We start from the raw sequence: 16,445 nt of genomic DNA on the forward strand, positions 1-16,445 counted from the left end.
GTTGGCAAGAACCCATTTTAAATATTTTCTGAGGGACTGTCAATTCACTGTATTTTCTCTTCTGAATTTGTTGAATTCTTGTAGGGGTAACATTGCTGACAACCCCTTCCCCAAAATGCACACTTAATTATTTTGGTCATGCTCAACGTAAGGCATTATTTTACTTTCTATAATGCTACAGTATCATAATATTCCACCTGGTCACTACAACATACCCAAAGCTGACATCCCAGACTCCTAGCTACACTTTGAAATATCAACAAATCTTCTCAAAACTCACTAATATCAACAATTCTATCATCATTAAAGTTCTTCCTTAATAAACTTCAGGACGTTTTGAGTCCAGAACAAGATGAAAATCTCCATCTTTTGCTCTCAAAATCTGACCAACAATAAATCCAAATCAGGGGAATATTCCTGTGCACTTGGGATTTTCATCATCTCGATCACCGATATGCTTTTGCAATTGGACTTCAGTACTCTCATTGAACATTCATGCAAGCTTCCATGACCCAAAATATCCCCCGCTTTGAGAATGTCTGTAGAGTTGACAACTATTCTCAGCAATTTTCCCTGGGGGCCACTATTACATTGCCCGCAGTTGTTCTCCTAACATCACATTTTAAAAGTAAGAGTACCACAAGCTCTCTGACAGTTCGATACAGCCAGTAACACAGGTGCATTTTGCATTACACAGCAGAGCTCAATGCAACCCGTGGCGTTAAAACTTCACTTCATCTAACAACAATATTTCCTTCACTCAGATTTGCGGTCCTCACAAATGGAGCGCTTCTCACCTGAATGCATTTGACTGTTAATATGCTAATATTTCACTTGCATATGGAGAACCTAACATCAATCACAACCCAGCAAGAATGTCAAAAAAAATTCTCTTTTGTAATTGCTCTGATCCCTGAATATACATGAAAGTGTTTTCTGTTGACTTAGTTATTACTTTTCAGTGTGCTACATGATTTAAAATGAAAACACAGAACATCAGAACAACAGACTCTGGATTATTCTAGGTATATTAACAACATATTCAAGAATGTTTTGACACATCTCTGGAGAAGGTGCAACTTGAACCTAGGCCTCCTGACTCAGAGCACCACAAAAGCCCCCTCTGGATCATTCTAAACTTTATCCATTTGCCTCTAATATTAAACATTCGGCTCTTTATTTAAAGGAAGCTAATCTCTGTGGAGAAATCTGGTGTGGTGTGTTTTCTCTTTTCCTGAACAGGGAGTGAGTGAGAGAGAATGAGAAAGTGAGAGTGAGAGAGAGAGTAAGAGTGAGAACAAAAACGAGAATGAGAATGTGCTTCGGGGTATATAGAGGGTCAAGCATTTGTATTTGCATATACTGACTATGTTAACCAATTATTGCACCTCTGTTAAATACTTTCTTGTATAACAAACCAATAGTTGTATTTATTAAAAAGTGTGGTTAATAGACCTTTTGTTTAAAACCTAATAGATTTGTGGTATTTGGAAAAAGTGTTTTTGTTTTACTTTATTCTTTTTAATTCATTCATGGGGATGAGGGCAGCACAGGCTGGGCCAGCATTTATTGCCCATCCCTAATTTCCCAGAGGGCAGTTAAGAGTCAACCACATTGCTGTGGGTCAGGAGTCACACGGAGGCCAGACTAGGTAAGGATGGTAGTTTCCTTCCCTAAAGGACATCGGTGAACCAGATGAGTTTTTCTGACAAACGACAATACTTTCATGGTCATCATTAGAGTTTTAACTCCAGACTTTTATTGAATTAAAGTTCAACTATCTGCCAAGGCAGCATTCAAACCCAGGTCTCCAGAACTTTACCTGGGCCTCTGGATTAATAGCCCAAGGATAACAACACTAGGCCATCTCCTCCCATGCTGTGACCCATGGAGTTCTAGGCCTAGTTTCCATTCCCCATCACTCTTGCCCTTAGCTACTTCATTTTCTCCTTGTCCCCAGTGCATAGCATTTAAAACCCTCTTCGTCAATTACAGATACATTAGCATCCTCATCCACTTGACTTGTGAAAGCTCCAACTAGCACTGAATTGTGGTATAGATTCAGATTTTGATTCTAGTCTTCATTGCATCTTCCACCATCAAAAACAAAGCCTTCAGTCATCTGCACAGTGTATTCAGGAACTTTCTTTCTGAAGTCCTTCACCTCAACATATCTTTCTTCACCTTTCAGAAGACTCTCTCATACCTAACTCTACACTTTGGTCACCTTTTACAATTCTTCCCCTACCTCCACTGCACAGCTATGAAATAACTGGGTGCACTTTCAAATAAACATATTCACCTTGAAATAAAAGCAAAATACTCCAGATGTTGGAAGTCAGAAATAAACATACAAGATGCTAGAGAAACTGGCAGCCTCTGAGACAGACAGAATTAATGCTTCAAGACTGATATGGCAATATTAGCCAAAATCTCTGTTCTTCTTCAAAGAAGCAAGATGGTACAAAAGCTCACCTGAAAGATGGCACCCTCAACAATGCAGCACTCCTTTAGTCCTGCACTTTTGATAGTTAGGTTTAAACGCACAACAAGGTTCACTAACACCATTTTTAAAAAAAGCAATCTAAGTGAAAACAGTTACTGTTGTGTGCAACATCCAGGCAGGCCAAACTTTCCACATAATAAACCCATTATCATTGGGCTTCCTGCCAGGGTAACAATTAACCAGCCAATGAGTTAAAGGTAATCAGAAATAATTTCCACTTAACAAACAAAGATGGCATTTCACATGTCAAATATGATATTCTCATACACCAGTCTTAATATATAGTCTGACTGTAAATGTTTAGGCATTTCCTGATACCACATCCTGTGGGTAGATTTATAAATTTCATCAGCTCTGCATTAAGTTTCCTAAGCAGAGGTTCAACCAGGTGAATCAGGAGCCAGTAGCTTCTAAGGAGGATTATATCTTCTTTTGGAAACAGATGTTTGAGTTAGTGTGATCATAGCATGTCATTCTAAACATAAGCGAGCAGTTAACAGGGTGCTCTTGGCCAGTGTTGGATTCAGGGTTGTGAAATGCATGAAGGCTTGAAATGAAATGACCAAATGCTGGGATTGTATCATTGCATGGGCGGCAACCATTGTTGTTGTAATTGCAAACTTTATGCAGCTGGTTACTGATTGGGAAACCCTAAAGTACCCAGTCAGAAGCTTGAAGAATGCTACCAGCATCAGGGCAGGGCAGAACTGGTGCTACTCTTTGGCCAAGCCCCAGTCTCACCCGAGCCCTGACCTGAGCATAGCAAGTCCCCAACAGCACAGAGTTCAGTTTTAGGGCTTTTTGTACTCCCTTCCTTTGGGTCATACCCAGCAGCACAGTTATCAATCTGCCTCCCAGCAAACTCTAATCTAAGTCTTCAAACCTCCAGAGAATTGACCAAGTGAACTTCCTTTAAGACAAATCATTAAATGTCAAGCCGCTGGCACAGAATACGAGAGGTGAGCTTGGTTTGGTCACTTCTATCTATTGTCATCTAAATATAACTGGGATTTTTCCAAAGTGTGTATGCAACATTAAAAATGTTACTTCGGAATCTCTGGCTGAATTTTCCCATTTTTTTCTACTCACTTCAAAGACTTGTCTTTGATTGTCCTCCATTTTCACATTTTTTTGCCTTTTTTTAAATTCACTCATGAAAAGTGGACATCACTGGCTGGGCCCAGCATTTATTGCCCATCCCAAGCTGCCCTTGAGAAGATTGTCTTCTTGAGCTTCTGCAGTCCGTGTGCTGTAGGTTGACCCACAATGCCCTTAGGAAGGGAGGTCCAGGAGTTTGACCAAGTGACACTGAAGGAACTGAAGTTTCCTGAAGAAGGGCTTATGCCCGAAACGTCGATTCTCCTGTTCCTTTGATGCTGCCTGACCTGCTGCGCTTTTCCAGCAACACATTTTTAAGCTCCACACTGAAGGAACAGTCAGGATGGTGAGTGGCTTAAAGAGGAACTTGAAGATGATGGTGCTCCCATATATCAGCTGCCCTTTCTTTTCAGAAGTAAGTGGTCCTGGGTTTGGAAGGTGCTATTTGAGGATATTTGGTGAATTTCTGTAGTGCATCTTCTAGCTAGTACACAATGCTGCTACTGAGCATTGGTGGTGAAGGGAGTGGATGCTTATGGATGTGGTGCCAATCAAGCAGAACGCTTTGTCCCTGGATGGTGTCAAGCTTCTTCAGTGTTGGTGGAGTTGCAGCCATCCAGGCAAGTGGGAAATATTCCATCCCAGTCCTAACTTGTGGAAAGGCTTTGAGAAGTTAGAAGGTGAGTTTTTCGCCATAGTATTCCTAAGCTCTGACCTGCTCTTGTAGCTACTGTATTTATAGGATGAGTCCAGTTGAATTATTGGTCAATGGCAAGCCCAAGGAAGTTTAGAATGGGGGATTCAGTGATGGTAACACCATTGTATGTCAAAGAGTAGTGGTTAGTTAGTCACTTATTGGAGATGGTCATTGCTTGGCTCTTGTGTGGTGCAAATGTCAATTGTCAACCTGAGCCTGTATATTGTCCAGATCTTATCACATTTGAACATGGACTGCTTCAGTATCTGAGGTGGTGTTGAACATTGTGCAATCATCAGCAAACATCCACACTTTTTACCTTATGATGGAGGGAAGGTCATTGATGAAGCAGCTGAAGATGGTTGAGCCTAGGATACCACCCTGAGGATCTCCTGCAGGGATGTGCTGGAGCTGAGATGACTGACCTCCAACCAGGACCATCTTTCTACATGCCAGGTATGACTCTAACCAGCGGAGAGTTTACCGAAAGGTGAGATAATAATTATGTAGTCAATGTAAAGCACTTCCTTCACAACACTAAATAATAGTTCCAGCAAATACGAATGGTGTTCTTTTGGTTACTCCATCATAATTTAAATCTGGATGTACGTTTGCTCACTGAGCTGGAAAGTTCATTTCAGGCGTTTCATCACCACACTAGGTAACATCATCAGAGAGCCTCTGGTGAAGCACAGGTGTTAGTGACCCGCTTTCTATTTATGTTTCCTTCGGTTAGTGATGTAATTTCCTGTTCTTTTTCTCAGAGGGTGGTAAATGGCAATTTAAATCTCCTTCATTAGTCTAATCACTTTGAGATTGAACTTCATACAGTGCTCTGAAATGGACATTAGACTGAAAGAATGATAATGCTGAGCTTGATTGTGCCATTAACACTCGTACAAAACATTGTTACTGTGCTATCAATGGATGAAAGTCTCATATTGTGAAACAGAACATTTCACAACATGAAAACTCCACAAACAAGATAATAATCCACAACAATTCCACTCCTCCATGATAGTGTAAATCAGTCTCATCTGACAAACCTGATGCACTTAATTTCAATTTGTTGTGAGAGCAATCACAGTCATTTCAATTAACTGTCAGATACAAACACCATCTAAGTTTCGAACCATTTCCTGAAAGCCTTTTACATCACTGTGCATGTCGGTACACTTTGATGACTGTACCTGTGTGTTTCAACCTATCCTCTGACTTCACTTGCTTGCCAAGCAAGCAGAACCTGGTACAGTACAATAACGCCGTGACACTCTCTCCCTGTTGTACTCACTACTCCAGAAGGTTCTGGCATTTCGGACAATGGTATTATGTTCTAATTATAAATGTTTTGAAAGAAATGGGATTAATTTACCGTATCCCTTGCAAAGGTTTACAGGGGTAATCTTTGTAACACCATTTTAGTGCCTTATACGGCAGTAGCTAGGAAAACCATTTAGGAATATACACACAAACCTGAGTTAAGCATAAACTTCAATCCAATTTTTAAAAATAAAATTAACGGCAGGAAGTGACTCATCATAAAGTTCAAATATAATATGCAAAACTATAAACCATTGTAGATAACAAATCCATTGTCTTATCACTTCATATGAAATTCAGTTATTTCAATTTTTATAGAAATGCTTATGCAAGAGGTTCCATGTTTATCGTACTACAATATCATTACCATCTCAGAGAGATCACAGGTAATTCAGATATGAGAGGTATAGAGGTTCAGTTGCCATTCAATTCTTAGAGGAAATCTGAAATACCTAATCTTATTTTGGTTACCACAGTCGGTTAGCTCAGTTGGCTCAGTGGCCAGTTTGCAATGCTGAGTGATGCCAGCAATGTGGGTTCACTTCCTGCACTGTCTGAGGTTACCATGAAGGAAGCTCATGATTTGTTTATTTTTACCCATTATTTACTATCTATGCTACTTAACTTCGTGAGCTGCCTGTATTGCTCGCAAGACAAAGCATTTTACTGTGCCTTGGTATATGTGACAATAAATTCAATTCAATTCCTTCTCAACCTCACCCCTCGTCTGAGGCGTGGGAATCCTGGGTTAAACCACCGACAATCTCTAAAAAGAAATCAGCCCTACGGTCCAGAAGGACAATAACGATTTTAAAGAGGGGCGGGGAGGGAAGGTCACAGAGTTGCACAGCATGGAAATTGACTCTTTGGTCCAACTCATCCATGCCCACCAGATATCCTAAATTAATCTAGTCCCATTTGTCAGCATTCGGACGGTATTCCTCTAATCCCTTCCTATTCATTTAACCATCCAGATGCCTTTAAATGTTGTAATTGTACCAGCCTCCATTACTTCCTCTGGCAGCTCATTCCATACACGCACCACTCTGTGTGTGAAAAAGTTGCCCTTTACATCCCTTTTAGATCTTTTCCCCCTCACCTTAAAACTACGTCCATTAGGTTTGGACTCCCCTACCCTGGGAGAAACACATTGGCTGTTCACTTATCCATGCCCCTCATAATTTTATAAACCTCTATAAGGTAATCCCTCAGCCTCTGTCGCTCCAGGGAACAGCTCCAGCCTATTCACCTTCTCCCTATAGCTCAATCCCTCCAACCCCAGAAACATCCTTGTAAATTTTTTCTAACTCTTTCAAGTTGAATATCTTCTCTATAGGATGGAGACCTGAGCTGAACAAAGTATTCCAAAAGTGGCCAGATGGCTGGTTGGCAATACACAGTGATGCTAACAATATGGGCACAATTCTTGCACCAGTAAGACTATGGTGACCTTGTCTTTACTTTTTACCAACGGAGGCCTGATTAAACATGAGTACAGAACCCCATGTAAGAGGGCAGAACATTACACCATTATACAGTGATACTCTTTATCAGATCTGTCACCAGACTCGAAACATTAACTCTGCCTTCTTCCGACAGATGCTACCACACCTGTCGAATTTCTCCAGCAATTATAAAAGAACACAGAACGGTACAGCACAGGAATGCCATTTAAATTAATCTCAACTGCCCGCACATGATCCATATCCTTCTATTGTTTGACTGTTTGTGTGTGTCTAAATGCATCTTAACTGTTCCTATCTGTGTCTGCTGTTTTGATTCAGATCTTCAGTGTCTCCAGGGTTCTGTAATATTTCAACATTAGCAAGTTTTGACAAGATTTGTAGCTCAGGTTGAGGTTCTGGATGTAGGTTTGCCCGCTGAGCTGGAAGGTTCATTTTCAGACATTTCGTCACCACACTCAGTAACATCTTCAGTGAGCCTTCGGACAAAGCACTGCTGATGATTCCTGCTTTCTATTTATATGTTTGGGTTTCTTTGGGTTGGTGATGTCATTTCCTAAAGTGCTAAAATTTTAATGACATTGGGAATAACTACCCTTTTACATCCACCTGAGAAGGCAGATATATAGGGCATCAGTATAAAATCTCATATCCGACACAAGGATTACACTGCCATGTCAGCCATAATGTTTGTTCCCAAACCTGGAGTGGGCCTTGAACCCAAAACCTTGTAACTCAGAGGTGAACATACTACAAACTGAGCCTCAATCTAGAGATAGGATGTTAGAAACATCCTCACAGAAGTAGAAAGAGCAGAGGTTGAGGGCTTCAGCAATTTTGTTACAGGAAAAACGTGTCTGGCCTAATTCTGCAGATTTCATTGAGCTATTGTTCTTGCACTGAAATATTGAAGGGAAATTTCGAAATATCACTGTCATCGTCCAAATTGCAGAAAAGACTCTGGTGAAAAATGTCAACAAGCTGAAACTTTTCTCTCTCTGCACATGCAACAGCATTTCCTCATTTTCTGTTTCCATTTCAGAGTTCTAACATCTGAAACATTTTGTTTATGCAGAGAAAAGGATTTCCTATTTTAAAAAAAAAATCGCCAAACCTGCAGTTCAACTTAACCATGAAAAGCAACAGGAAAGTGAGGCTATGCAAATACAGTACTGATGCCTCAAACAATTGAATGTGCATTTAATGTGGATACTAGCAGCAAGATACACCTCCAAGAATGCACCAGGAGACAAGGTAGCAAAAAATAAATACAGAAAATAGGATCAGGAGTAGGCCATTTGACCCTTTGAACTTGCTCTGCCAGTCAATATGATCATGGCTGATCCTCCAACTCTGTTCCTACCCTCTCCTGTGGTCTTTAATCCCTTTTGTCTTAATATCTATATCTAACTCCTTCTTGAAAACACTCAATGTTTTGGCCCTGACCATTTTTTGTGGCAGAGAATTCCACAGGATCTCTGGATGAAGAAATTTCTCCTCACTCTTGGTTCTGGACTCTGTGGTCATAAGGAACATCCTTCCTGAGTTTATCGTCTAGCCCTGCCAAAATTTTACAGGTTTCAATGTGATCCCCTGTCACTCTCCTGAACCACATTGAATATACTCCTAACAGAATCCAATCTCATTCCAGACATGAAGGATCCTCCATGTCAGGAATCAGACAAACAAGAAAGGGACTAATCATCTTCTCCATTCATTCTGGGAGCAGTGCCCTGCAGAGATGGGCTGCCCCCATGTCTCTGTTTTATTAAAAATAAAAGAGAAAGAAGATAAGATTAAATTGCCTTTGTCACTTACCATCTTTGGTGCCTGCTCCAACAAGTGTCCCAGACGTTAGCAGCAGCAGTCAGCTGGCACAATCTGTCAGAGGGCCTCCTCCCTCCCTCAAACTCTGAGCAAACCTTCTACACTCACAGTTCACTCTGCACATACAGCTTACACACTCACGCTCTACATTCAAGAGCTCACACTCACTGTCCACTCACAGCTCACTGCCCACACTCACTGTCCACACTCACAGCTCACTGCCCACACTCACAGCTCACTGTCCACACTCACTGTGTCCACACTCACTGTCACTGTCCACATTCACTGTCACTGTCCACACTCACAGCTCACTGACCACACTCACTGCCCACACTTACTGTCACACTCACTGTCACTGGTCCACACTCACTGTGTCCACACTCACTGTGTCCACACTCACTGTGTCCACACTCACTGTCACTGTCCACACACAGTGTCCACACTCACTGTCACTGTCCACACACAGTGTCCACACTCACTGTCACTGTCCACACACAGTGTCCACACTCACTGTCACTGTCCACACACAGTGTCCACACTCACTGTCACTGTCCACACACACTGTGTCCACACTCACTGTCACTGTCCACACACACTGTGTCCACACTCACTGTCCACACACACTGTGTCCACACTCACTGTCCACACACTGTGTCCACACTCACTGTCCACACACACTGTCACTGTCCACACACACTGTGTCCACACTCACTGTCCACACACACTGTCACTGTCCACACACACTGTGTCCACACTCAATGTCACTGTCCACACTCACTGTGTCCACACTCACTGTCACTGTCCACACTCACTGTCCACACTCACTGTCACTGTCCACACTCACTGTGTCCACACTCACTGTCACTGTCCACACTCACTGTCCACACTCACTGTCACTGTCCACACTCACTATCACTGTCCACAATCACTGTCACTGTCCACACTGACTGTCACTGTCCACACTGACTGTCACTGCCCACACTCACTGTCACTGTCCACACTCACTGTCCACACTCTCACTGTCACTGTCCACACTCTCACTGTCACTGTCCACACTCACTGTGTCCACACTCACTGTCACTGTCCACACACACTGTGTCCACACACACTGTGTCCACACTCACTGTCACTGTCCACACACTCACTCACTCACTCACTCTCTCTCTCTCTCTCTCTCCACACTTACTGTCCACACACAGAGCTCATGAACGTCCCGGCTCCAGGGGATGGGGATGGAGGGTGGGGGGGGTGCAACCAGACAGAAGTCTGACGAAGGCCCGCCCCCGCCTCAGACAGCGGATAACCTGACCTCCCTGACAGTGGACATCACCCTCACCCTCACCCTCACCCTCACCCTCACCCTCACCCTCACCGTGTCTGACCGGGGACAGGGGGCTCCCTGACGGAGGGTCGGCGGCGGGAGGGTCTCCTCTCAGAAACAGGCCCCGCTGCCCTCACACTCACAGGGACAGGGCCCGCCAAATTAATCACCATCAAACACCCGGAGATAGAAAATAAACAACACTGTGGGGGCGGGGCGGGGACACAGGGGGCGGGGCGAGTGAGGGGGCGGGGACACAGGGGGCGGGGCAAGTGAGGGGGCGGGGATACAGGGGGCGGGGACACAGGGGGCGGGGCAAGTGAGGGGACGGGGACACAGGGGGCGGGGCGAGTGAGGGGGCGGGGACACAGGGGGCGGGGCGAGTGAGGGGGCGGGGCGAGTGAGGGGGCGGGGCAAGTGAGGGGGCGGGGACACAGGGGGCAGGGCAAGAGATGGGGCGGGGACACAGGGGGCAGGGCAAGTGATGGGGCGGGGCATGGAGGGGGCGGGGGCAAGTGATGGGGCGGGGCATGGAGGGGGCGGGGCATGTTGGGGTCGGGAAGTTGCGGGGGCAGCGCAGGTAGGGGGTGGGGCAAAGCTGGGGGCAGGGCATATCGGGATGTGGCGGGGCATAGTGCGTCTGTGCCGGGCAGCGTGGGGGTTGGCGGAGGGGCAGGGCAGCAGAGGGGGCGGGGCGGAGTAGGGACGGGGCCCGAGGGAAGGGGGCGTGGCAGAGGTGTCAGTGTGGGGGCGGGGCGGAGTAGGGACGGCGCCGAGGGAAGGGGTGGAGGAAGAAGGGACGGCTCAGGGGGAGGGACAGGATAAGCGGAAGGCGGGCAGAGAGAAGTGGGCGGGGCTGGAGTAGGGGAACGGCAGAGAGGAGGAGGCGGGGCAGAGTGGGGGAGGCGGGGCAGAGAGGGGGAGGCGGGGCAGAGAGGGGGAGGCGGGGCAGAGTGGGGGAGGCGGGGCAGAGCGTTGGGGCGTGGCAGAGAAGGGGAGGCGGGGCAGAGAGGGGGAGGCGGGACAGAGTGGGGGAGGCGGGGCAGAGAGGGGGAGGCGGGGCAGAGAGGGGGAGGCGGGGCAGAGAAGGGGAGGCGGGGCAGAGAGGGGGAGGCGGGGCAGAGAGGGGGAGGCGGGGCAGAGCCTCCAATCCAGCACTCGCAACCTCCACTCCCCATTGGCTGAGCCATCCTTTCGTGTCTCCTGATTGGCCACACAGCCCCGGAAGAAGGGTTACACCAGAGACATTGTCTTCTCCACCTACTGATGCTGCCTGGTTTGCTGGGTTCTTCAAGCCTTCTGCTTGTCTGCTTTGAATTCCACCATCTGCAGTTTTTTTTTATCCAACACTTGCAATTAAAAAGCTAGAATGATGAGCAAAGTGGACCCAACGACAAGGAGCATCCTGACACATCCCCAGCCCACAGGGGGTACATCCAGACACCCCAAACCCCATGTGTAGGGGGTGTAAAAACTATGCAGACCCACCCACACAGACCATAGAGGTGGGGTATATAGACTCACCCACAGACACCACGTCTCACTCACAGACACCCCCAAGGGGAAACCCAACAGCCACCTAGAGGGAGGTGGCCACTCCCTCAGAGGATCTTACAGTCATCAGTTGGCTGGTGGTGAGAAGGGCACGACCTATGAGATCGTTTATGCATGCCCGGACTCTCTATGTCCCCACACACCTCCCTCAAAGTGGCTGCAGTTGAAAGTGTCATGATTCGGAGATGCCGGTGTTGGACTGGGGTGTACAAAGTTAAAAATCACACAACACCAGGTTATAGTCCAACAAGTTTAATTGGAAGCACACTAGCTTTCGGAGCGACGCTCCTTCATCAGGTGATTGTGGAGGGCTCGATCGTAACAATTTATAGCAAAAATTTGCAGTGTGATGTAACTGAAATTATACATTGAAGAATTGATTGTCTGTTAAGCCTTTCATCTGTTAGAATACAGTGATAGTTTCATGTCTTTCATGTGTAAATCACAAAACCTTTTTTTTTAAAAGTTGCATTCTCGGGTTAGCTGTTAACAATGGTGATAGCTAGACAATATGTCGAGCCCTCCACAATCACCTGACTATAACCTGGTGTTGTGTGATTTTTAGCAGTTGAAACTGTCACACATCTTCCGGAATGTGCCTATGCAAAGGACATCTGAAGGAAGATGTGTTTTTCTTTTGGAGGTTTGTCCCAAGCAGATCCATGCTACAAGACTCTGTGCTCTACAGTATGTTCCCTGAGATGCACACCGAGACAAACATCAACTGTGTCTGGAGAACCATAAACTCAGTAAAAGATGCTCTTTAGCCTGCCTGAAACTTGTTGGTCTTCCAGTTGGCCCAGACAGTGTTGCAGACTGGCACATTCCCAGGTTCAGGACTATGTGCTGAGGGATGCACTATAGCTTGGGGCAGCTGCTACCAAGGCAGAGTGGGGAAAGACCTCCATCTAAGGTCTTTCTGCCAAAGTACAATGGGGGTCTATATAGGTATCGGACTCTCTCAATGCCTCAGATAAATGCCTGTAGGTTAATTCTAAGTATAGCGAAGCCAAACGTTTGTTTTTTTTCTCCTCTGTAAGCAAAGACCATACAGATCTGAACAGCTTTATTAACTGTATGTACATAAAGGCTTATTTTTATAAATAAAGTATATTTTCACAATAAAAAGTAATCTGGAATTGATAAGAGGTCATGGTACACCTCCGAGCAGCAGGACGAGGTGGAGATTAAAGCTAAGCTGGGCTGAGAGAGGTCAGGGTGGCACAGAATCAACTTCAAGAACCACAGGCATAAAACCAAAGTACAACTGGAATTCTCCAGCACTTCGGTTTTAATTTCTGATCTCCAACATCCACAGAATTGTGCTAGTGAAGAACCAGGTAAATGGCAACAGTCACAAGATTAATAACGAAAGTCATTAGGACTTGGAACTGCTTAGGGAGAACATTCAGGAGTGGGGCAGATGAGGTATAAGCTGTGCCCAATAACACCTAGGCAATGGCAAAGACATAGCTGTGAAATAACTAAGGTATGTGTAATAATTATAACTGAGGTATTTACAATGGGTCATTGGAGAGAGAGAGAGAAAAGGACATTTGGGACAGAAAATGACAGAGCACTGTTGGCTTAAAGGGAAGAAAAATAAAAGAATACTCTAACTAATGACAATGTATCATGGACATTGGTACAGCAACAAAATCCTGGGACAGAATGGATAAGCAACAAATGGGGGGGAAAAAAAGCATGAGCAAACATTTGACTCCCCCAAATACTGAACAGCAGCTATAAAACTATAACCCAGAAGATAGACCATTCGGCTAAACCCTTTTGATTTGTTTTTTGCTTTAGCTCCAGCGTGAACAATTAAAATAGGTAAAGGCCATCATATACTCACTTTTCTTCTGAACCTCCACCCCTCCTCGGAGGTAGGGTGACCCTCAGGTTAAACCACCCCCAGTTGTTTCTCTGTCTCTAATGAAAAAGCAGGTGTATGGTCTTCTGGAACTGTAGAGATTTTATCTTCCCTCTACTCTTGTGATCAACATTAAGCTTTGCCTTCAACATCTCAGATCTTTCACTCTTTGGAGTCAGAGGTTACAAATTCCTTCAGCACCCATTCTGCTGTCTGCAAGAGTATTCCTTCATCCTCTCCTATTCCTATCCAATTTAGTTCCATGAAAATCTGCACAAGATCACAATTTTCCAAAGGAAGTTGAGAACATATCACAACTCCTTTCCTATTGTATTTAAAACACAGAACTAGGCCATTCAGCCCAAAGAGTCCTTGCTGATTTTTATGTTTTAAGTAAACCTCCTTCACTTTTCATTTAATCCAATATATTGTTTTTCCATTGCCCCCAGCCCCCCACCCCGTGAATCTAGACTCCCTGCTAATACATCTGTCCAATTTACTGTTACTACTACCCGGGTAACCACATTCATCATCCGGACCATTCTGAAAAAAGAACAGTGCAGCACATCAGCAGGGTCTTCAGCCCACCGAGCCTGCGCTGACACATAGCGCATCTAAACGATAAACATTTTCTCTCCATACAGTCTGCATCCCGCAGATCCCTGCCTATTCATGTATCTGTCAAGATGCATTTTCAATACTATTCTATCGGCATCCATCTCCTCTAGCAGCACATTCCAGAAACTTACCACCCTCTCTAAAACATTTATCCCTTTTACCTTAAACTTACGTATTTGACATTTCTACCCTAGGAAATAAGACAATCCATGCCCCTCTATTTTCTCTCTCTAATCAGGTCATCCCTCAGGGTCCGACCTTCAAGTGAAAACAAACCAAGTTTGTCCAACCTCTCCTCATAGCTAATACCCTCCAAATGACACAACATCCTGGTAAATTGTTTTTGTACCCTCTCCAAAGCCTCTATATCCTTCTGGTACTGTGACGACCAGGACTGTGCATAATATTCCAAATGATTAGATTCCCTACAGTGTGGAAACAGGCCCATTGGCCCAACAAGTCCACACCGATCCTCCAAAAAGTAACCATCCAAACCCATTTCCTCTGATTAATGCACCTAACACTATGGGCAATTTAGCATGGCCAATTCACCTGACCTGCACATCTTTGGACTGTGGGAGGAAACAGGAGCACATGGAGGAAATCCTCGCAGACATGGGGAAAATGTGCAAAATTCCACACAGACAGTCGCCCAAGGCTGGAATTGAACCTGGGACCCTGGTGCTGAGGCAGTAGTGCTAACCACTGAGACACTGTGCTGCCCTAAATGTGGCCTAAAGTTCTACACAGTTGCAACATGACTTGGCAATTTTTAGTCTTTATGGCCCAATCAATGAAAGCAAGCATGCCATACACTTTCCTGACCACCAAATCTACCTTGTCGCCACTTTAGGGAAACTGTGATTGGTATACTTCTTAGTACACAATTACGTATTCCAAAATGCATCACCTCACATTCCTGACTTGTGCCTTGTAGATGATGGACATATTTTGGGGAGTCAGGGGAGTTCCCCATTACAGGATTCCTAGCGTCTGACCTGCTCTTACAGTCACTATATTTATACAGTGAGTCTATTCAGTTTTTATTTATCGACAAACGTTTGGTTTTTGATAGTGGGGGGATTAGTGATAGTAATATCATTCAATGTCGAGGGATTGTGGTTGCATAGTCCTTAATTGGAGATGGTCATTGCCTGACATGAGATTTTTATTGATTTACATATTTTAAGTGAGAATGGAGATTAACTACATCAACATCATCAATCAAAGGGGCAGAGTATACGAGGAGTAGAGGGACAGAGTAAGATGTAATTAAATGACAAGAAATACCATCACCACAACAATCTGTGCAGAGTAAATGTGGAAAACTTAGCCCAGGCACAGAGACTTCTTTTATGTTGTCAGGCCTCAGTGAAGTTTCCACCAAGGCTATAAGACCAATTCAGTTATCTACAATGAGCTCATAAATGGTAAGGGCCTTGCTTACAAAATATCAGTTATTCTGCAGGCCTGGAAGGAGACACAAAGATAATGAGCATAATCCGTCATATGGAAAGAGTGAATTGGATACATGAAATTATTTAGATTACTCCGCAGCAAATCCATGGGGTGGCAATATTGATGAGGGGTTAGGATGATGCATTTTGGGTTGTTACTCATAAGGAGGAAGTGGCAAGTGACTTTATTGGTTCTTCACAGGAGGAAAGCCAGTGTCAGAGGTCAGCAGCAGGAAAGGAGGGGTCAAGTATGAAGGATTATGGTAGGAATTTGAGGTCAGACCACCCGAGTAGGAACAATTGAAGGCAGGCAGGAGAAAGGAGTCGAGGAACGGTAATTAAAAATGTAATTAAGAGGAAGGACGTCGAACTGATGGGCTCATGTCCGAACTACACTCTCAAATAGACAGAGGAAACTCGATCTGGAGTGATACATAACTCAACTTGCCATATCCTGGTAATTACAATGGTCTGGAATGCACTACCTGAAAAATCAGTGGACAAAAGTTCAACAGTCCCTTACGTACAACACTGTGGGTCTACCTACATGAGATGGACTGCAGTAGCTCAAGAAAATGATTTCCCAGGCAATTAGAAATGAGCAACAAATGGCGAATTTACCAGTGACACCAACATCCCGTAAAAGATTCTATACAAGATAGATAAAATCAGTGAGCTTCTACTCAAGGTGGAGGAGAAAGTGATGACTGC

At 44.7% G+C, this 16,445-nt stretch overlaps 1 protein-coding gene across 4 annotated transcripts in view; it reads right to left on the minus strand.

Annotated features, from left to right (window-relative positions):
* LOC122556221 (transcription factor Dp-2-like) overlaps positions 1 to 9,357 on the minus strand; it is a 203,316-nt gene extending 193,959 nt beyond the window's left edge. For 2 of the 4 annotated variants that reach the window (XM_043702794.2, XM_043702791.2), the window contains exon 1: positions 8,903 to 9,356. The gene's annotated coding sequence lies outside the window, so the exon portion shown is untranslated. Of the gene's footprint in view, positions 1 to 8,902 lie in introns of all 4 variants that reach the window. The other 2 variants (XM_043702792.2, XM_043702793.2) reach the window with 2 other exon arrangements.
* Between the last annotated feature and the right edge of the window lie 7,088 nt (positions 9,358 to 16,445).

Source organism: Chiloscyllium plagiosum, unplaced genomic scaffold, assembly GCF_037043375.1.
Source record: "Chiloscyllium plagiosum isolate Xiang-an unplaced genomic scaffold, Cpla_swu_hap1 HiC_scaffold_13, whole genome shotgun sequence".
Lineage (NCBI taxonomy): Eukaryota > Metazoa > Chordata > Chondrichthyes > Orectolobiformes > Hemiscylliidae > Chiloscyllium > Chiloscyllium plagiosum.